The 23,911-nt window shown below is 42.1% G+C and overlaps 1 non-coding gene across 1 annotated transcript; it reads left to right on the top strand.

Annotated features, from left to right (window-relative positions):
- The first annotated feature begins 8,305 nt into the window (after positions 1-8,305).
- On the top strand, positions 8,306-8,412 carry LOC133813033 (small nucleolar RNA R71). Its single transcript, XR_009884081.1, has one exon. It is a non-coding gene; the product is annotated as a small nucleolar RNA R71 (small nucleolar RNA).
- The last annotated feature ends 15,499 nt before the right edge of the window (positions 8,413-23,911 follow it).

Raw genomic sequence — 23,911 nt, 5'->3', positions numbered from 1 at the left:
GAGTTTTCTTGCTGGGTTTTGGCTCACATGTGCTATGTAGTGCTGGTAAAGGCAAAAGAATGTTAGACCATCCTTGAGTTGGAGAGCTTAGGTGACGATGTGTACATATGTGGCTGCTCGACTGCCATGGCCGAGGGTTGAAAGAGGAACTAGGGTTAAACCCTGTTTTGCCGCTTAGATCGGCTGGTTGTAAATATTTTCTTATAATGAACCTTTAAATTATATTTTTAGGATCCCAGTGTATACAGTAAACGTTTTAGTGAAACGTTATATCTTAACTAAAATTTTAACCCTAGATCGCTAATCATACTTAGTTACACGATTATGGCCAAATGACTCGATTAACGAGTTTAGCACTGTTCAAAATGCACACCGTAATGGTCCCTGGAGTTTAGGGCGTTACACCATCCCCCTTTCTGGAACAATCGATTTCCCATTAATTCTTTTAAACAAATCTGCAGCCTCCTTAATTTTAAATTTTCTGTGTTAAAATCAGTGGGTGGTGGCGGTGTTTGTTGAGCTCGGGATGAGGAGGCTTTTAGGATTTCTCTTTGGACCCATTACACCAGTACAAAAACAATGAATATCCCCAAATTTTCTGAGAAAATTTGAGTAGAACCTCCCCTTGTTTCCCCACTCCCCAGAATCACCAAGTTACAATAAACAAGCAATCCAACCACTTACACCAGATAAAACCACTCAATTTCTCAATAAAAATTCTCAAAATAGCCCAAAGCAACAATTTTTTTTACAAGCTTCCAATAAGAAATCACTAAAAAGGATATGAGACACTTACTTGAATGTGAAAACACTTATACTCTTTGTCTCCTTGCCAAGTGAAACACTCAAAATGATAAAATGAGCTATGAGAATGAAGAAAAATGGAGGTTAGGGCTGGTGTTTAGGGTGAGAATGAGAAAAGAATGAAGAAAAAGGTAACAAAATTAGGGTTTTTAACACTGTTTGGGCAACACGGGCCGCGACCTTAGCCCTTTCAATGCCGCGACCTGCCTAAAAAATCTGGAGATTCTGGGGATTCATGCCGCAGCCCGCATCAAAATTTATGGGAAATCAAGTCCGTATGTCGCGGCTCTACCTCTTCATGCTGCGGCCCGCTTCTCCTTAAAAAAATTTCCCTGAGCCTCTCTAAGGATCCATGCCGCGGCTCAATAAGACCATGCCGCGACCCTTAAGGAACTATTTTTTCTCATTCATTTTTTTTTTCATTTTGCACGCTTTCCACGATTCCATAAGTACAAAAATAAACCAATTTTTTAAAATTTACAAGTGCAAACATTTAAACCTAAACTTTTGTTTCAACCAGACTAAAAAGTAAAGAAAGCAATAAAAATATATGGGCTGCCTCCCACGAGCGTTGTTGTTAACGTCATTTAGCCGGACGCTGAACTCCTCTTCATAGGGGCTTCAAGAGGATTATTGACTTTTCTTGATCAAATGCACTGCCCACATATGGATTCAACCTTTGTCCATTCACCTTAAAAGGTTCTCCATTATTTCCTTGCACTTCCACTGAGCCACATGGAAACACTCTCACAACAGTAAAAGGACCTGACCACCGGGACTTCAATTTTCCAGGAAATTATCTCAACCTTGAATTAAAAAGAAGTACTTGCTGCCCAGGTTGAAACTCTTTGTGGACTAGGTTCTTGTCATGCCAAGCTTTGGTGCGTTCCTTATAGATTTTTGCATTTTCGTATGCCTCATTACGAAATTCATCAAGCTCATTCAGTTGCAAAACTCTATTCTCACTAGCAGCATTCCAATCAAAGTTTAACTTTTTCATTGCCCAGTATGCCCTGTGCTCTAACTCAACTGGAAGATGACAAGCTTTTCCAAAAACTAAGCGATATGGAAACATACCTATCGGTGTTTTAAACGCGGTTCTGTAAGACCATAGTGCATCATCCAACTTCTTCGACCAATTTTTCCTTGAACTATCCACAGTCTTTTCAAGGATACTTTTCACCTCCCTATTTGAAATTTCAACTTGGCCATTTGATTGGGGGTGATATGGCAATGCAGTGTGGTGGTAGACACAGTAGCAAACTAAAAGTGCATCAAGTTGTTTGTTGACAAAATGACTCCCTTCATCACTAATGAGAGCTCGAGGTGTACCAAAATGAGTGAAAATGTGTTTGTGGAGAAAGTTCAATACAGTTTGACCGTCATTGGTCTTCCTAGCAGCAACTTCCACCCATTTTGACACGTAATCAACTACTAGTAGGATATACTCATTATTATAAGATGGTGGAAATGGACCCATGAAGTCAATGCTCCAAACATCAAACAACTCAACTTCCAAAATCACATTGAGGGGCATCTCATTTCTCCTTGAGATATTACCAGTGCGCTGACATCGATCACAAGCCTTCACAAAAGAATTAGCATCTTTAAATAGGGTTGGCCAATAAAAACCACTTTGCAATACCTTAGCTGCTGTTCTTGTGGCTCCAAAATGCCCACCACATTATAAATTGTGGCAGTTGGCAAGAATAGAATGCATTTCATCCTCAGGTACACAACAACGAATAATTTGATCAACACAATGCTTATAGAGAATAGGCTCCTCCCAGTATTAATGCTTCACCTCAGAGTAAAATTTCTTCAACTGTTGCCTTGTCATCTCAGGAGGCATAACCTTTGCAACAAGGAAGTTCACAATATCAGCAAACCAAGGCACAACAGGATTTTCACTCACCCCAAATAACTGTTCATCTAGAAAGAAATCATTCATCTGCACAACTTTCTTATTCTGAGTCTCTTCTATTTCAAGTCTCAACGAGTGATCAGCTACCAGGTTTTTAGTACCCTTTTTATCACGAATCTCCATATCAAACTCTTGTAGCAATAGAACCCATCTGATTAAGCGAGGCTTTGCATCTTTCTTAGTCATCAAGTACTTGATAGCAGAGTGATCAGTATACACAATCACCTTATTACCAATCAGATAAGGTCTGAACTTGTCAAAAGCAAATACTATGACTAGCAGCTTTTTTTCTATTGTGGCGTAATTCAACTGTGCATCATTGAGAGATCTACTAGCATAGTAAATGGAACGAAATACCTTGTCAATACGCTGCCCCAAAACTGCACCCACAACATAGCCACTAGCGTCACACATCAATTCGAACGGCAAGTCCCAGTTTGGGGCCACAACTATAGGTGCAGATATCATCTTCTCCTTGAGTACCTTGAAATCATGAAATCACTCCTCATTAAAATAAAAAACCACACCATTCATCAACAATGAAGAGAGAGGCTTATACACTTTAGAAAAATCTTTGATGAATCGCCGATAAAACCCTGCATGGCCAAGGAAACTTCTTGCACCTTTCATTGACACTGGAGGTGGTAATTTCTCAATTGTTGCAATTTTTTGCTTTATCCACCTCAATACCATCATTAGAGATCTTGTGTCTCAGAACAATTCCTTCTTTTACCATAAAATGACATTTTTCCCAATTTAACACCAGATTTTCTTTTTCACAACAATTCAATACATTCTCCAAACTACCCAAACACATATCGAATGAATAGCCAAAAGCAAAAAAGTCATCCATGAAAATCTCAATGCTACTTTCCATCATATCTGAAAAGATAGCCATCATGCACCATTGAAATGTTGTTGGAGCATTACATAGTCCGAATGGCATTCTCCTTAAAGAAAATGTGCCATAGGGACATGTGAATTCTTGTTCCTCTAGTGCAATAGCAATCTGATGGTACCCTGAATACCCATCCAAGAAGCAGTAGTAGATGTGGCCTGCTAATCCGTCAAGCATTTGATAAGGAAAAGCAAAGGAAAATGATCCTTCCTTGTAGCCTTGTTGAGCTTGCGATAATCAATACAAATCCTCCATCCCGTCACAGTTCTAGTTGGAATGAGTTCATTGTTTTCATTCTTCACTACAGTCATTCCACCCTTCTTCGGTACCACTTGCACTGGACTCACCCATGCACTATCAGAAATTGGGTAGATCACCCCGACGTCCAACCATTTAAGGATATGCTCAAGTACAACCTCCTTCATCGCTGGATTGAGTCTTCTCTGAGCCTCTATAGATGGCTTGCTATCTTCCTCCAATTAAATTTTATGCATTACTATTGAAGGACTTATTCCTCTAATATCCGCCAATGTCCACCCAATGGCCAATTTATGATCCCGTAAAACCCTCAACAATTTCTCCAATTCAGTTTTTGAGAGGTTAGCTAAAACACTTACAGGTAATGTAACACCCTACTACCTTAGAGTCGTTACTGAGTGAGTTTAAAATGTGCAATAACTCGCTAATCGAGGTTTTTAGGACAAAAGTGTAATTAAATCGTAATAAGATTCATAAACTTGAAAATAAATCTTTCATTGAAAAAAAATTATAAGACGTTTAACATTTGGGATCCAAAAAACATTGTTTAGAAATATGTACAACTCAAAATATAACCAGAGTCGACTAAACGAAAAAATTCAAGTTTATTACAATCATCTCCCAAAAACACCCTTGGTCGTGGCAGCCACGTAGACCAGACATGTACGCGCCGCTCGTCACGCTCACGATACTAAAGGCTGATCGACTTTCCCCTTGCCTTTACCTGCACCATAGAGCACCCGTGAGCCGAAGCCCAGCAAGAAAACCCTCATAAGCAGATAATATATGCACATCAAACACTTAACATAAAATCAAGCCTTCATTAGGCTATACACATACGGCCATGCCGTCCCAGGCGCTTTACCAGGCCCTGGGTACACGGTCTATACCGTAAGGATATCCCAGGTATCCCTTTGGGTCTCGCCCTAGCAACTCGCACTCCGCGTGCTAAACGCTACTCCCGGCCCCTTGCTGATCTCGGCCTTCGCCGTTCCCGGCCTTTGCCTTTCCCGGCCATCGCCGTACCACCACTTATATACACACATAATATAACTAAACAGATATTTAAACACATAAATGCAATCAAAGGGACACGCCCTGCAACACAATTATATAGGGCCGAGCCCTGCAACTAAATCATATAGGGTCGAGCCCTGCAACACAAGATCTATGGGAACAGTAGTTTTCTTACCTGTGTCCCGAGCTTTCCATGCACCGATGTCCTGAGCACAGTTTCGTAGTCCGAGCCTCGTCGAAGCCCTAGTCACAATGCATTAACAATATCCACCCATCAAGTTCTTATCCATTAAATAGCTTTGGGTCTTAATTCTAATCTCTGGAACGTTGAATTCTATCAATCCGGGTGATAAAATCCATCCCGAGCCTTAACTATTGAATTCCTGAGCCTAAAACCTTTTAAAAACCCAAATATGCATTGAGCGCCGCGACCCTAAGATCCCATGTCGCGGCCCTAAGCTCAACCAAATGCTTAGCCTCTTTTCTGCCAACACGCGCCGCGACCTTACTATAAGGCGCCGCGGCGCGCCCCTTCTATCAGGTCGCACCATTGTTCTCAAGGGCCACGGCTCAGCAAGAACAGGGCCGCGACCTGACCCCTCGAGCCCAGAAAAACTCACCATTTTCACCCCAAAAACCAGTCCAATTATCCCCAAAATCAAGATAACAATCCAAACTAATCATCACAGAGGTCATACTATAGATTCAGCAACAAAACCGAACAAGAACTCAAGCCAAAAACCTCATCAAACTCAAATTCAATTCTTCACCCAACACACATGCATACTCTAAGATAACCAGCAAAAACTTCAAGCACAATTCAAATAATTTAAAGTCTTACCCTTGCTTAATTGAGTCTCTGAGCTAATCTCCTAAGCTCCAAGCTCCCCAAAATCCCAGCTCCAATTCCTTAGTTTTTTTTTACTTGTTCCCTCCAAGATGTCACTAGGCCTCCAAGCTTCCAATGGAGAGAAAATCTTCAAAAGAGAGGTGAAGGAAGAGATAGGGCCGGTTTAGAGAAATCTGGGGGTTTCCTATATTTTGTTTTATTTAACTTAAGTCTAAGAGGTTTCCTCAAGGCTTGGGGTACCAAAAACGTCCCTGAGGGAAAACTGGTAAATTTCCCCAATATTCCCTCCTAGGCATTCTAACCTCAAATATATCTCCGAATATTTATTTCCATAACCCGATAACCCCATAAAATGACTAACACCTGAAATACCCCTCGATCGCCCCGAGTTGGATTTTTGACCTTGTTGTGACTTTCTAGCTAACCGCTCCCAAGGACTGTCTCGGATCGTGCAGCACAGATATATCACAATTATCACATTTATACCCTCAATGGGCTAAAATTACAATCATGCCCCTAATAGCCAGACGGGGCCCACATGCATACTTAATTCACCTAAACATGCATCACTTATCACATATTCACACAAATTCACATATTAAACAATAATTTACTTATTGCCCTCCAGGCACGCTAATCAAGGCCCTAAGCCTTATTAGCAAATTTGGGTCGTTACAGGTAAAGTCTCATTCTCTCCCAAGTATGCATAACACAAATGATCCGGAAGAGCATTTAATTCCAATTGTGGTGGATGCTGAATGGATGTTAATGGTTGTTCTGGTCTTTCCGCCAACTCTTCAAACTTCTTCCTGTACAATTGGTAAGAGTTGATCCAATTTACATATTCTCTCATGTCAGCATCATCATCATCATCCAACTCACCACCTATCAACACCACCTCTAAAGCATCACTACTCACCCTTCTTTTCGAAACTGCTTTATCTATCACATCCACACTATAGCAACTGTCACTAGCCACCGGATACGTCATTGCCTTGAAGACATTGAATACACCTCATCTCCTTGAACTTTGAGTTTAAGATCTCCTTTTTGAACATCGATGAGAGATTGGCCTGTGGCTAGAGATGGTCTTCCAAGAATAATAGGTACATCCATATCCTCCTCCATGTCAAGAACAATAAAGTCAACAAGAAAAATAAATTTATCCACCTTCATAGGAACATCTTCTATGATACCTCGTGGATGCTTCACCGATCGATCTGCTAATTGTAGAGTGACTGTTGTTGGTCTTGCCTCACCCAAACCAAGTCTTCTGAACACAGATAAGGGCATCAGATTAATACTCGCCCCCAGATCACACACGGCTTGCTTACATTCAAATTTTCCAATTGTGCAAGGTATAGTAAAGCTCCCCTGGATCTCTCAACTTTTGGGGCAGCTTCCTTTGCAATATTGCACTACATTCTTCAATGAGCGCCATAGTTTCATAGTCTTCCATTTTTCTTTTCTTAGACAGAATCTCTTTCATGAATTTTACATAACTGGGCATCTGCTCCAACGCCTCAGCAAAAGGAATATTGATATGTAGCTTTTTGAACACCTCTAAAAACTTAGAAAATTGTTTATCAAGAGTAGTTTTTCTAAGCCTCTGAGGATATGGAACTCAGGCTGGTTGGTCAACAACTACTAGAGGAATTTTCTCTGTACTTTTGTGATTTTCACTGACCATTTTCTCTGTTGTATCAGACTTTTCACCCAAACCTTCATTCTGAACCACTAATTGTTGTACACTAGACTGCTCAATTTGTTTACCACTCCTTAGAGTAATTGCCTGAACTAGCTCCTTAGGATTAACTTCACTATTGCTAGGCAAGTTTCCCTGTGGCCTATAATTCAACATATTAGCCAGCTGTCCCACTTGTGTTTCAAGATTTCTGATAGAAGATTTGATCTTAGTCATGAACTGAGTTTGAGTGTTGGTGAGAGTCAATAACGCAACTTGTAATTCATTAGTCCTGTCTGGTGGAGCTTGTGGCCTAGGTTGTTGTGATGAAAAGGCTTTATTCATTGGTTGTTGAGGCATATTCTGCTGAAACTAACCCTAAAACTGAGGTTGCTAGCCCTGATTGTTCTCCAAGAAAAATTGGGATGATTTCTCCACCTAGAATTGTAAGTGATGGAGAATAGATTATTGAATGACCTCTGAAAATTTCCCACAGCTTGAACCTAAGCTTGGTCCATAGGAATAGCAGGATACTGATCAAAAGAGTGAGAACCACCACACATTTCACACCTAGCTGCCATCTGAATCGCATTAGCAGATACAATATTATGCTGCAATTGTTTTGTCAACGAGGCCACTTGTGCTGTCAAAGCAGTAATTGCATCAAGTTCATGAACCCCAGCTACCTTTCTAACCCCAGATGATCTCTCATCAGACCATTGATGATTGTTTGTGGCCATGTCCTCTAACAGTTCATATGCTTCGTTGGCACTCTTACTCATGAATGCCCCATCAGCTGCAACATCAATAATTGTTCTTGTTGTACCACACAGCCCGCTGTAAAAATTGTGAACCAGCATCCACTTCTCTATACCATGGAGGGGACATTTCCTCAATAGCTCCTTGAAACGCTCCCAAGTATCATATAATGACTCCCCATCCATCTGATAGAAGTTATTAATTTCTCCCCTCAATTTAGCAGCCTTCGAGGGAGGAATAAACTTAGCCAAGAATTTCTGAGCAAGGTCTTGCCACGTATTAATATAATTTGCCTGAAGTGAATTAAGCCATATCTTAGCTCTCTCCTACAGAGAAAATGGGAAGAGTCTCAACCTTATAGCATCGTCACTAACCCCATTGTATTTGAAAGTATCATATAGCTCCAAGAAATTCACCAAGTGCATATGGGGGTCTTCAAAAGGAAAACCACCAAATTTGACAGTGGACTGCACCATTTGAAAGATCGCCGGCTTTATCTCAAAATTATTGGCCTCCACAGCCGACGGTTTTATACAGTTCTGTACTCCCATTATAGTGGGTAGTACATAGTCTCTCAATCTCCTGGCAGCGGGATTTTGAGCCGGATTTTGGATAACCTCGGGAACCTCATTTTTCCCATCATTTTGTGCCATATTTACAGTCTAACGAGCCAACCTCTTGTTTCTTCTATTTTGTTTGCAAGCCTTCTCAATTTCAGGATTAACAGGAACAAGACTACCCGCCCCTCTTCTGCTACGCATATAACAACTACCTGAAATTGACAAAGGAACACAACTGAAACAAATTAGAAACAAGACAAAAAAAAAATCAAATTAGAAATAAAATTAATTAGACTGATATTGATAATTTTTGGTCCCCAGCAACGGTGCAAAAAACTTGTTGCGAAAATTATAGCTACGCAAGTGCACGTATCGCAATTCAGTAATAATCTTGGTAAAACCAAGTATCGTCCTCAAAGACGGAATCACCAATTACCAGTCAACTAATCTTTTTGTTCTATTTGGTCAACTAAACTTTGATTCTTGTAAACAAAGCAGAAGAAAATATAAATTGCAAAAACAATACTCAAGAACTCAATAAAACAATAAGTAATAGCAAAACCTTGAATTTAAATAATGAGAGAGTAATTAGGGCATTTAATCTCATCAACTATCCTCCCTATTAATCCCTAATACAAATTACCAATTTCTTCTTATTTCTTCCTATTTCAATTAACGAGTTGACAAAGGCAGTTTATAATCATACTATGAATTATAAACTCAACCTTAAGTGAAAATTCCCTATATTTCTACGGTAAATTTAATCACAAAGACCGCAATAACCACAACAAATCAAAAAGATAGTTACACAATTAATCTAGGTACTCTCGTTCCAAATTATAATTGTGTCCTAACAACCAAAGCAAATTCAAATCACACTTTTCAGATTTTGATTAAAAAACATAAAGATAATGACTATAGATGGCCAATCTATAATCAATGAATAAGCACAGATTGTAAGGATTGAAAGGAAGATGAAGAAGAAATGATAATTGCATTAGTTCATAATAAGGATTCAAGTGATTCAGCTAATAGCCCTAAACAGAAAATTAGTTCATAATTGTCATTCTAATCACAAATAAATTCAAGAACAACATAAAGAAATAGATGATAACAAACACTTGAGAATTCTCCAAGCTTTTCAGCCACCAAAACTATCTCACTATTCCCCTCTATCTGTCATCTCCTCTGGTTTTTCCCTTTTTTTTTTTCTATAAAACCTAATTTTTTCGTTTTTAAGATAGGCGGGTCGCGGCTCTACTTGCACCATGCCGCAACCCGTGTCCCTAATTCTTGAGAATCTGCACCTCTAGGTCGCGGCTCTCCCAAAGCCATGTCTCGGCCCATGTCTCTAATTTCTGGGATTTAGCTTTGCAAAGCCGCGACCCTCCTTAGCCATGCCACGGCCCGAGTCTCGACTCCGAAACATTGATTCTGTTAAGAGACTGGCCGCGACTCCAAAGTGCTCAAGCCGCGGCCCTTAAGAAATTCTTCAACTCATGCATTTTTAAGCTTGAAAAATCACCAATGCCTTCAAATCATGCTGAGATCCATTCTTTGTCGAAGACAACACCGAAACTTGGATATTTCTTCTCTTTTTGAACCGATTTCCTCCAAGTATTCAAATCTTCCTTTTTATTCACAAAAATTGTAAAACAAACAAACAAAAGCATAAAACCATAAATGAAATAAAAACAACATAAAAGACTACCTAAAACACCACATAACCATGACATAAACTAGACTTAACAACAGGGTTTGACTCATTAGTCACCCACACAGAGATATACGCATTAGTCATCTATTCAGGGAGTAGGTCCCCAGAGATTAACTCATTAGTCATCTATTCAAGAAGCAAGTCCCTAGAGATTGACTCATTAGTCATCTATTCAAATGTAGGACCCCATAATCATTTATTTGGATTTCTTGCATGCATGAATAAGGCTATTATTACTAAGCATGCTATTATGATTCAGTGACATGTTATTACCTGTTCATAAGCATATTAAGTTTTCTTGTTGAGCCTCGGCTCACGAGTGCTATGTGGTGCAGGTAAAGGCAAAAGAAAGCTGGACCATGCTTGAGTTAGAGAGCTTAGGTGACGATGTGTACATTTGCAGCTGCTCGACCACCACGGCTGAGGGTTTAAAGAGGAACTTGGGTTAAACCCTAATTTTCTGCTTAGGTCGATGGTTGTAAATATATTTTTGGGATCCCAATGTATATAGTAAACGTTTTAGTGAAACGTTGTATCTTAACCAAAAATTTCAACCCTAAACCGTAATCGCACTTAGTTCACGATTATGGCCAAATGACTCGGTTAGTGAGTTTAACACTATTTAAAATGCATAACGTAACGGTCCTTGGCTAGTAGGGCATTACAACTTGGTATCAGAGTGAGCCAAGGTTAAGGTTTCTTGTAGAAAAGCTGGACATGTGCACTTGTCACTAAAGACAAGCTTTACTCAGGGTATGGTAACTATTTATGTGGTTATGTGCTTAACTGCTTAAATAGAATGTAAATGCTTTACCTGCACATTTTATTAGGGAGCATGAGATTCTGATAGAGCCTGGCTCTTGATTATATGATTACCTGCTCAGTGAATATATAAATGTGTTATTTGCATGCTTGAGTTGGAGGCATGGTATGTATGTTGGAAGAGCAGGTGTTATGAATTGATGTATGAATGCTATGGGCATGTTTTTAGCACTGCAGTGGTTTGTGAATATAGTGTGGTATGATTGTTTCCATGGGGAAGGCTTTTGATATGTTCATCATGTTTAATGGATCATGTTATTTACTGCAGATTCAATCAACAGGTATGTATCCAAGGCAGATATTGAGACCTCGCAGTGGTTATTATAGCCAGGGTTTGAGTTCTTCACCTGCCCCTCAGAATTTCCAGCATGTGTTTACAGATATGCAATTAAGATTGTAGAGGCAAAAGGAAGAGATTACGTGTTTAAAGCAGCAGCAGGTTTTTTCAAGGAACACCTCTTCCTTTGCTATGCCAGGAGTGGCACTAGTTTTGGCTCTGCCTAGGATTGATAACAGGTGGGAATTTCTTTGTGGAAGATTCCAGGAGTATTACCCTCCAGTCTTTGAGGGAGGCCTAGATCCATTCAGAGCTGAGCAGTGGATGGGAATGATCAATTCCATCCTCGATAGTATGGGGGTGGTAGGTCACGATAGGGTGATCTGTGCTACATTTGTATTGAGGGATGATGCCCGCACATGGTGGGAAGTAGTATCCCAGACACGAGATACAACTGTGATGGACTGGAAAGAATTAAGGCAGCTGTTTAATGAAAGATATTATGGTGATGTAGTCAAGACTGCTAAGATGAATGAGTTTCTGAACCTGGTTCAGGGAAATGCAACAGTAACCGAGTACATTAACAAATTTGAGGGGTTGTACATGTTTGATTTTGATATTATACCCACGGATGTAGCTCGGAAGGAAAGATTTATCTAGGGATTGAATTCCAGAATAGCTCAGGGCATTAGAGTTGCCCCAGTGTATGAAATATCTACCTATGCTCAGGTGGTAGGGAAGGCTCTTGCTCTTGAGAGCACAAGAAATCAGATGGTAAAGGAGAGTTCCGGAGAGCACAGAGCTCAAGCAGTGACACCTTCGTTTATTAGTTCGAACAAAAATAAGAAATGGAGGGCTTATCCAAAATGCGCTCGGTGCAAGAGGCGTTATCTGGGAGAATGCCGAGCAAGGGCATGTTTCTTATGGGGAATGGTTGGGCACTTTATGAAGGATTGCTCAGGACGGAGGACGGATGAGCAAAAAGGGGTGGAAAGCTCGACTCCAGCTCGAGTGTTCGTTTCGATGCATTCAAAGTCGGAGACTGAGACTGAGAATGAGGCTGGTTCTTCAGGGGTGGCAGGTCAGCTTTCTAGTTTTGATTTTTTTTGTTTTTGTATTGCACTGACTGGTTTTGGTGCCATGTTTTTCTTTGCTTGTTGCATCTAGATAAGCATAGACTTGTTACACAGATTACATGGTTATGTTGAGATGAGTTAGATTATTGTTTAAGGAACTCATCAGTTGTTTTGATAGAGTTGGTTATGACTGACTTTAGTATGATCTTGGATATAGATTGGTTAGCCAAGTATGGGGGTAATGTTAGATTGCAAGGAAATGATGGTAACTCTTGGGCTTGAGAGTGGGAAACCCTTGTGGTAGTTGGCACTGTGCATATGACATCTGTATTTAGAGCTAGAGATCCATTGCAGGAGGATGCATAGAACTATTAGCTAGTGTGGTGGATACCACTTAGGTTGTGCCAGTGGGACCAGGACAGACTGGAATATTCTGTGAGTTTTTGGATGTATCTCCAGGGGATTTGTCAAGATTACCTTTGCATAAAGAGATATATGGTGATTAGGTTGGTGTCAGGGACGGGATCAGGTCTAGGGTACTATATTGAATGGCTTCAACAAAATTATAAGAACTAAGGACTCAGTTATTGAGTAAGATGGTATTCTCCAAGGTGGATCTTTGATCTGGTTAGTACCAGCTAAAGATCAGGGAGAAGGATATGCAAAAGACTGTTTTTCTATCGGATATGGGCACTGGGAGTGCTAAGTTATGTTTTGATGAATTAGATGGATAGATTATTCAAAGATATCTGAATTGGATTTGTGATCGTCTTGATCGACGGTGTTGTGGTATACTCTCAGTTGGAGATTTGCCAAGGTAAGGGGAATGCCTCAAAAGGGCAGAATTTTCCTTGGATGGGCAGGATATTACATGTGCTTTGGGAAAATTTCTGAGTCTTCTTATAGATCAGAACCAATTAGTTGGTTATTATGACACCTCAGTGACAGGGAAAAGTGATTGCCCAAGCAACATGTTAGTTTAAGGATATGACCAAGACTAGAGTAGAGTTACTGATGGGCCAGGTGGCCAATATTACACTTGAGGTTACTATTGCAGAGAGGATCAAAGAGAAAACAGTTAAGTGACCCACAGATGGGAGAATTGAGGGGAAAATCTTAGCTGGATTAGTTAAGGATTTGCAGTGTCAGGTATGAGTTTATTGTGGTATAGGGATCAGACTCAGGATCCGATGGACACTGGGATTAAATGGGAGATTTTGGATGAATCTCATACTACCTCTTATTCTCTTCATTCAGACATCATTAAGATGTACCAGGATTTGAAAAGTTTTATATTGGTGGCCTGGAATGGAGAAGGACGTGACTAAATATGTGGCAAGTTCTTAACTTGTTAACAAGTCAAGACAGAGTATTAAGAAACCAGTAAGGCCATTACAACCTTTGTTTATTCCATAATGGAAGGACATCGTGATGGGTTTTGTGGTGGGGCTGCCCAGAATAGTGGGCCAGTGTGATTTGGATTGGGTCATTATGGATCAATATTTATGCCAGCTCACTTATATCAGTAAGGACAAGGGATATAGTTAATTAGTATACAGATCTCTATGTGAAAGAGATAGTACGCCTTCATGGAATTTGAGGTCTATCTTATTAGATGAAGACTCTTCTTTTACTTCCAAGTATTGGGAAAGGTTAAAGAAGGCGATGAGTATACAACTAGAATTTAGTATAGTTGATTATCCTCATACAGATGGTAAATCAGAGAGAGTGTTATCTAGTATGGGAGGGGCACCTTATGAGATGTTGTATAGTAGAGAATGTATATTACCATTCATTGGAATGAGATGAGTAAGATGTTATATTTGTATCTTGTGATAGTTTAGAGGATCATTGAAGTTATTGAAAAGGTTAAAGCTTGGATACTCACTTCTCAGAGTAAATGGAAAAGTTATGATAATTTGAAATGCAGGAACATGGAGTTCTAGGTGGAAGACTGTATCTTCCTTAGAATATAACCATGGAAAGGGGTGAGGAAATAAGGGCAAGTTGAGCACTAGATTAGTGCGGACTGTTTGAAATCCTAGAAATGATCAGTCAGGTTGCCTTTGAGTTGACATCAGTTTTGGCATTGTCGGTCGTATACAGTGTACTTCATATTTCCATATTGAGGAAACATGCATTAGAAGAGACTCATGTGTTGAGTTATGAGGATCTATAATTGGAGGTAGAGTTATTCTATGAGGATATGGAATTGGAGGTAAAGTTACACCGGAGTAGCTAGTTCAGATTTTGAACAGACAGAACAAGGTTATGAAGAACTTGTACCTTGGGTTAAGGTATGATGAAGAAACAGTAAGGTTGAGGGAACAACCTGGGAACTGGAATCAGTTATGCGGAATTTATATTCCAAGCTGTTCAGATAAATTTCGAGGACAAAATTTATGTAAGGATGAGATAGTTGTAACGACCCAAATTTCCTAATAAGGCTTAGGGCCTTGATTAGGGGGTCAGGATGGAAAATTATGGAATTATATGATTATGTGATATTTATGTGCATCATTATGTGAATATGTGAGTTATATCATAATATGACTTGATATGCATGTTTAGGTGTATTAAATATGCATGTGGGCCCATTTCTGTTAAATTGGGCAATTTTCATATTTTGGGTATATTTGGCATACATGTAGTATATGTGTGGTGCTTCATTATTATTTGGTTATGCTAGGGTTACTCAACATGAGACGATCCTTGGAAGCAAGCTACTGGGAAAGTCACAACAAGATTTATACTTGACTCGGAATGAGTCAAGGGATATTTAGCACATTACCGGGATATTGGGTAATGGGAATAAACATTTGATGATAAATTGGGAGTTAGTGAGATCAGGGGGAAATTCTGGGAATTTTGACTACGTTACCTCGGGGGGCGTTTTCGGGACCCTGAGCATTAGGATTTGCTTGAGTTTACTTAAGTTTGAAGTAACCTGTTGAGATAATAAAAGAACGTTCAGAGCGTTCTCTCTCCCTCCCGTTCCATTTTCGACACCCGATCACATTTTTTTAAGGAAACTTGAGTTTTAGGACTCGGATTCAAGCAAGGATCGAGGCATAGCGATTCTAGGAAAGATTAGAAGCTTATTAGTTGGAGGATTTGGTGAGAAATGACATAACCAGAGGTAATTTAAGCTTTGAATTTCTGAGTTTCTGTTTCCTAGAATTTCTTAAGTTTTGAAATTTGATTTTTCATTTTGAGGAGTTCTTGGATTAATTGAAACTTGGGTTTTGGTGGTTTTGGGCCATTGAGATGATTGGGAACTTTGTTTATGATATTTGGGTATGTTTGGATAGGTTTTTGGAAGGATTTGAAATGGGAAAATCAGAGTTTCATGGATATGTTCGTGGTTGGGCCGCGACCCTTTTATTGTGTGTCGCGGCCCAGGATTGAAAAAAAATGAGGTTTTTGGCGGTTGAGGGCACTTTGGGCCGCTGCCCCTTTTTATCAGGCCACTGCCCACGACACAGACAGAGAGGGGTTTAGCCCCTGTTCTTGATCAAGGTGCGGCCCAAAAGGGCAGAAATGGCCAAAATAGGTTTTTAGTCTTGGGAACTTAAACCTAAGGGCTCGAGATCGATCTTACTACCCGGTTTGGTAGGATTCGATGTCCTGGAGGCTAGGACTTAGTCCATAAGTATTTATTTGCTTGTTTTTTAAGGGATGCTATATTATGGTTGTGACTAGGTTATCGCTAAGGTCTTGGAAACATGATCGTGCTTGAGGGTCGTTTATTAGTAACCTGTGCTTGGACCAAAGGTAAGAAAACTACACCCAATATGTTATGCATGTGATGCATAAGATACATGTGATTAGTGCATGGCATGAATGTTGAATATGAGATTGATTAGCGCTCGAGTCTCCATAAATGTGCATGATAATAATTATGGTAGTGATTATTGAGTAAGCATGCTGAATGCCCTGTATTTAGATATTTGACATATGATATATGCTGGTTGCATTGCTTACTTGTGAGTGGAACTGACCTATGAGTCAGGAATCGGCAATGGTGTCAGTATTGACTGTGATGCTGTGACTTATTAGTCAAGTTTGGCAGTAGTACTGAGCACTGGTCGTATGGTATTGGCTTATGAGTCAAGAACAGTATTAGCATGTTCAACGCAAGCCTAAAAGATTAGATCTAATCGACATAAGCATTATCATCATACGCATGAAATTCTTGACCGACCCTAAGTTTGATGAAAACTAAAGCTCTTGTCTGGTCTAAAGGCTAGTTACATAGAGTCAGGGCTATAAGCTCAGGTGACTGAAACATCACATGGCTAGGAGGGCATGGGACCTCAGAGATAGACTCATTAGTCATCTACACAGAGATAGACTCATTAGTCATCTATACAGAGTGTGACTCATTAGTCACCTATACAGAGTTTGATTCATTAGTAACCCACACAGAGATAGACTCATTAGCCATCTATACAGAGTGTGACTCATTAGTCACCTAGACAGGGTGTGACTCATTAGTCACCCAAAGAGAGATAGATGCATTAGTCATCTATTTAGGGAGCAGGTCCCCAGAGATTGACTCACTAGTCTTCTATTCAAGAAGCAGGTCCCCAGAGATTGACTCATTAGTCATCTATTCAGACGCAGGACCCCATAATCATTTATTTGGACTTGCTTGCATGCATGAATAGGGCTATTATTTCTGGGCATGCTATTATGATTCAGTGACATGTTATTACCTGTTCATAAGCATATTGAGTTCTCTTGTTGAGCCTCGGCTCACGGGTGCTATGTGGTGCAGGTAAAGGAAAAATAAACCTGGACCATCCTTGAGTTGGAGAGCTTAGGTGACGATGTGTACATATGCAGTTGCTCGACCACCACAGCCGAGGGTTTAAAGAGAAACAAGGGTTAAACCCTAATTTACCGCTTAGGTCGGCTGGTTGTAAATATATTTTCGAGATCCCAATGTATATAGTAAATGTTTTAGTGAAACGTTGTATCTTAACCAAATTTTTTAACCCTGAACCGCAATCGCACTTAGTTACACGATTATGGCCAAATGGCTCGATTAGCGAGTTTAGCACTGTTTAAAATGCACAACGTAACATTCCCTGGGTAGTAGTGCATTATATGGAGGTTCTCCAGGTGAAGCAACTACGACTAGTTCTTCCTCAGTCGACCCCCAGCTCTGAGATTCTGGTCCTCGGACCTAAGTAGGTGCCAGGTGTCAGCCGTTGCGGGTTTGCAGCGCCAAAGGATTGTTTGAAAACCTTTTTGGCGATACATCTATATTGTTGTCGAGTGTACGACTCGACAATTCGCACTCCCACAACGTCATCTGACATGGAGGTACTTACAGCACGCCCTGACAATACCCGGGGCATGTTCCCCATAAATTAGGTACATTTCTGCAGTGGGCCCTGCGAATCTCACTTGGGTTGTGGTCTCTATTCAATGCAGCCCAATGCATTGAATTGTATTGATCCCCAATAATGGGAAGAATGTGTATTAATTACTGATGATTAGTATTAATGACCCCAGCCTCTATAAATAGGGTTGAGAGTCTCATTGTAAAGGGTTCGATTTTTTAGAGAGAAAATCCCTTGTACTTAGAGAAATCTAAACGCTGCCTGAGAATACACCATTGGAACTTGCCATAACAAGCTTCCAATCCTCTTAATACCAGAGACTCGTGGACTATGGTTCTTTTATAACTTGAACCACGTAAAAATCCTTGTGTTCATGTTATTTATTTATTTAATCTCTCATTTTAAGGTTGATAGCGAAAAAGGCAGTCAACATTTTGGAGCTTTCATTGAGAGCTTGAAGAAAGCCTTTGGAACACCTACAACCATGGTGTCTACTCAAAGAAACATTACAAATGATGTGCTCCCTCCTACCGGAGTTGAAGGAGGGGAACCCAGTCGGTAGCCACCTAGGGCATGCCTGAGATGATGGAAGACTACGACAAAGACACCGAATACAATGGAAAAGATGATGGTGTCAACCAAGGGTATTTTGAGGAAGAATATCCTCAGCCAATGGACGCGTAGGAGACACCGGAGGTGGTGGTGCTCCATGAGCAGGTGGCCACCCAAAAACAAAAGATCAATGCTCAAGAGGGTAACATTGCCGCCCTACAGGAGATGGTACTTGCCATGAAGGTCAGTCTTGCAGCCCAGGGGTTGCGAGTGGACGCCAACGGCAACGTATCAGCTGGGCACCCAACTGGCATGCCACCTGTGCACCCTGTTGAAGTGCCACCTGTCAATACAACCGGAGTGCCTCCTAAGCACTTGGTTGCAGAGTTGAGAGACCCGCCAGTTGGAGTGCCCACCAAGCACCTAACAGGAGTTGGAACCCCGATGGCACCAAAGGATCGTGGCAAAGGGAAAGTTAACGAGAATCCTGCTCCAAGCAAGAAGAAGGCTCGTCAAGATCCCGAGGACCACCATATTCCAAAGCAAGCAGGTAAGGATAATGGCCCAGGCGCTCGAGGACACTACCAGGCTATCAGTGCCTGTGGAGCTCGAGGCATCCCGCCCGACGCGCCCATACGGATCGCGCTAGGCCTGGAGGTGGTGTCCCCTCGGGACCTTGCCAACCCCGTAGGAATAATGGTCTGGGGAATCGCCCCAGGAACATCTCACTAAACCGAGAGCGTGGCATCAGTGTCTCGGTAAATGAGAACATCGAGTCCAACAATGAGACTGAGGTGGCTCATCCCGAGGATAACGATGCGTTCCGAGGTCAGGCTTACCTACGGGACAACCTTAATGCTTAAAGGTGAAATAAGGCCAATTGGTGTGAGCCTGCCAGAGGAGGTCTATCAGATCTCTGGGACAATCTCAACGCTCGAAGAAGAGATAACCCAGCTCAGAGCATCAACCAAGATCGTGACCCGCTCCGCGCGGAGTTAGAAAGCCTAAAGCGAATCATGCTCAGAATGGCCAGGCGGTAGGGCCACGAATCCGACTCGAAAGATGAAGAAGTGGAGTCGTGCGCTCCTCACATTGTCGAGGCCCCTCTACAACAAGGATTTAAAATGCCAACCATACCACCCTATGATGGTGGCTGGGACCCCACAAACCACTTGTCTAAGTTCAACAGATTAATGTCAGTGCATCGTGTCTCCGATGATGCTAAGTGTCATGTGTTCTCAATCACCCTGACGGGACCAGCAGATGAATGGTTCAAAAAGCTTCGAACAAGATCCATTCAATCATGGCATCCGTTATCGTCTACCTTCTGAAGATAATTAATAGGAGTTCGAAAGGTAAGATTTGAGGTAAATGCCTTGGCCAACATAAAACAATGGCCCTTCGAGACTCTCAAGTCATACATCAAAAACTTCAAGGAGGAAGGGGAGAGAACCAAAATAGTTGATGATGGCCAGCAACTAATGGCATTACAAGCTGGCATTTGCATGGGGTCCCTGCTTTGGGATGACCTCCAACGAAGGGGATGCCGATGACTCGACAACTTCATTCATTGAGCACAAGAATATATCAGCTGAGAGGATGCCCAGATTGGGGCATTCGGAGTACCCGCCACTTTCCCTAATTTGGTCATGCCTATCCCCGTGGCTTTGGGAATCTAATATTCCCCTTTCCCTCCCACCCAACCAGGCTTGGGGGAGTCCAACCTAGCAAAAGTGTTCCACCTTCCAGTTATAACACCATGCCCACTCCTGGATTCATTATGGCTCCAGCAGGGTACGGGGCGGCGCCCATTGGATACAATGCTTTTCAGCCTGTATTTAGTGCTGGAGTTGCTGCTCCATCCTAGCTTGCTGAATCCAGTCGAGCTCCCAACATTAGTAGACACGGGGGGAAGGGCAAGGGCCGGAGGCCTAAGGGCAGTGGAACTGCACAAGCTGAGAAGGGAGCTACCTCTAGCGAGAAGTATGTCTCACAGTATTCCTAGTACACACCAACACGTTCACTACAGGAAGTCGCAGCCCATTCAGAGAGGCGAAACCCTGACAAATTTTTTCATTTCCACAACGACATAGGGCACCACACCAATGAGTGCCGCCAGCTTAAGGATGAGATCGAGAATCTCATCAAGCTGGGACATCTCCACCAATTTGCTAAGGGTGGAGCGGGTTAAGCACAACCCCTTGTAGCAGGACCACTTATGTCACCTGTTATTTCGCAAGTTCCAGCAGTTTCCCCCGCGGCCCGACAACATCCAATGGCACAAGGACCTTCTCCAGTGAACGGGCGAGTATGAACCATCTCAGGAGGGCCTCACTTGGGTGGCGCCTCCCGAAGCTCGCAGAACAGGTATGTGCGAGCTTTGAATCACAATGATGAGGTGATGACTTTGGCTCAGTTGCCTGCCCAAATGCCCCAAAAGACTGACCAAGTCATAACATTCTCTGAAGACGATGCTCAAAGAGTGTATTTCCCACCTGTTGGTAATTAAGAGCCAAATCTCCAACAAAATGGTGGTGCAGATTCAGGTAGACAATGGGAGTTCGGTGAACATCCTGTTTAAGTCAACCTTTGAGAAAATAGTGCTGACCATGGTAGACTTGTCCTTATGCACCTCGACTCTCTATGGATTCTCAGGAGAGGCCCTCATCTCGATGGGACAAATAAAGCTCCCTGTAACACTTGGAGAGGTGCCTCGCCAGTCCTTCAAATACTGCACCTCCGTGGTGGTAGACTGTTCCTCAACGTACAACGCCATCTTGGGATGACCTGCATCGGTGGATTTTGGTGCCTTCACATACATCTTCCATTGGTGCATGAAGTTCCCCACAGAGGCAAGAATTGGCACGGTCCACGAAGACCGAAATGAGGAAGAAGGCCCTAAGAAGCCCGAGGCTTCAGAGGTACAAGTTGTCCAGGAGACTGGACCCGACGAGTTAGACCCGAGTGTTCAAGAAGAGATGTCCATTGAATTGATAGAGGAGGTGGAGGAGGTAGTTCTTGATACCTCCACCCCCGATAGAATAACAAAAGTTGGGGGAAGCTTGAAAACGGAAGTCCGAGAGGCATTGGTGGGCTTCCTCTGAGAAAACCAAGACGTGTTCACATGGTCACATTCTAATATGGCTGGTATTGATCCAGACATCATATGCCACGCTTTGAATATCGATCCTAACTTTGGTCCTATCCAACAGAAGCAGCGGACATTTGATCAAACTTGGAAAGAGGCTCTCAAGGCCGAAGTGGACAAGCTCCTCTCCAACAGATTTATCTAAGAAGCCCAGTACCCTAGGTGGTGTCCAATCCTGTTCTCATGCCTAATCCAAATGGCACCTGGAGAACATGCATTGATTTCTCAGACCTTAAACAAAGCTTGTCAAAAGGACTGTTTTCCGCTCCCTAAGATAGACCAGATGGTCGACGCCACCTCTGGCCACGAGTTGTTGTTATTCATGGACGCATACTCAGGATATAACTAGATATCCATGCACATCGCGGATATGGAACATACTAGCTTTCAAACCGATAAGGGTGTCTACTATTACATCGTGATACCTTTCGGACTGAAAAATGCTGGTGCCACCTACCAGAGGCTGGTTAACAAGATGTTCAATAACCAGTTGGGGCAAAACATGGAGGTTTATATGGATGACATGCTGGTCAAGTCTAGGACCGCCCCTGACCATGTGGGCAACTTGACTGAGGTTTTCACAGTGCTCCACTAGTTCGGAATGAAATTAAATCCCCAAAAGTGCATATTTGGGGTTGCCTTCGGTAAGTTCCTAAGCTTCATTGTCAGTGCTCGGGGAATTGAAGCGAACCCCGAGAAGATCAAGGCCCTAATCAAGATGCCATCACCTCGAAAACATAAAGACATTCAAAGCCTGACAGGGAGGATCACAACTTTAAGTTGTTTTGTCTCCAAGGAAACAGACAAGTGCATCCTTTTCTTTAATGTCTTCTGAGGAAGTCAAAGATTTGAGTGGTCCGAAGAGTGCGAATGGGCGTTCCAACAACTCAAGGCACAATGGAAAATCCTCTGATTCTGTCCAAGCTAGTAAACGGAGAGCCTCTCCTTCTCTATATGGATGTCTCAGAGGATGCCATCAGAGCTGCATTAATGCGGGAAGAAAGTTGTGTTCAGCACCTATCTATTATGCGGGCAGAGTCTAGGTACCCGCTGATGTAGAAGTTATCTTTTTGCTTAATGGTGGCCTCTCGAAAGTTAAGACCCTACTTCAAGGTGTATTCGATTAAGGTCCTCACAAACCATCCCCTTAGACAAGTCCTTCAAAAACCAGAGTCGTCGGGAAGACTCTTGAAGTGGTCGGTGGAGTTAAGTCAGTTCAACATCACCTACCATCTGAGGACTTCCATAAAAGGTCAGGCACTCGCTGATTTCATCTCCGAGTGCATAGGGAATCAAGAGAAGGCTGATGGTTCCCCAGCGGTTGGACCAGCCTGGAAGCTGGTTATTGACGGGTCTTCAAATGAAAATGCTGTCGGGGCTGGACTTATTCTGGTTTCCCTCGAGGGCACAAAGTGCATAGTGCCCTCTGCTTTGGGTTTAGCGCCTCTAACAATGAAGCAGAGTTCGGAGCCTTAATCGCTGGACTCCGCATGGCACTGGAGCTCAAGGCCAAGGGCCTTGAGAATTTTAGCAATTCCTAACTCATTGTGAACCAGGTTCTCGGAGAGTACCAGGCCTGGGGAACAAAGATGGCAACGTACCTGGAAAAGGCTCAAGAAATGCTACATAACTTCAGAAGATTCACTATTCAACAGGTGGCGCGGGAGCAAAATTCCAATGTTGATGCTCTGGCTAAGTTAGCCACAACCAAAGATGCCGTGTTGATCAATGTGGTCCCCATTGATTACTTGGAGTCTCCGATTATCGCAGATCCAGAAGAGGTGGAATCTATACAACCCCAAGATGGGTGGATGGAGCCAATAGTAAAATACCTCGTCTCCGGGGAACTGCCCCAAATTAAAAAAGCAACTTGGAAGTTGCTTTATCAAGTACCCAGGTACATAATCATGGACCATAGGCTTTCTCGGCGAGGTTACTCTTTGCCTTTGCTCCGGTGTGTGTCCAAGCAAGAAGCCAGTCTGATACTCCAAGAAGTACATGAGGGTTTTTACAGAGATCACATTGGGGGGTAGAGCCTTTCCAAAAAGATCTTAAGGAAATGATAATTTTGTCCCACCATGAATGAAGATGCGATGGATTATGACAAAAAATTCGACAAGTGCCAATGCTTCGCTAACATCCCTCGAGCGCCTCCAAATGAGCTTACACAAATGACTAGCCCACCTTTTGTTGTCTGGGGTCCATGCCAATAGG

The sequence above is a fragment of the Humulus lupulus genome, chromosome 1 (assembly GCF_963169125.1).
Source record: "Humulus lupulus chromosome 1, drHumLupu1.1, whole genome shotgun sequence".
Lineage (NCBI taxonomy): Eukaryota > Viridiplantae > Streptophyta > Magnoliopsida > Rosales > Cannabaceae > Humulus > Humulus lupulus.
Note: the sequence above shows the minus strand (reverse complement) of the source record. Positions and strands in the feature narration are given on the sequence as shown.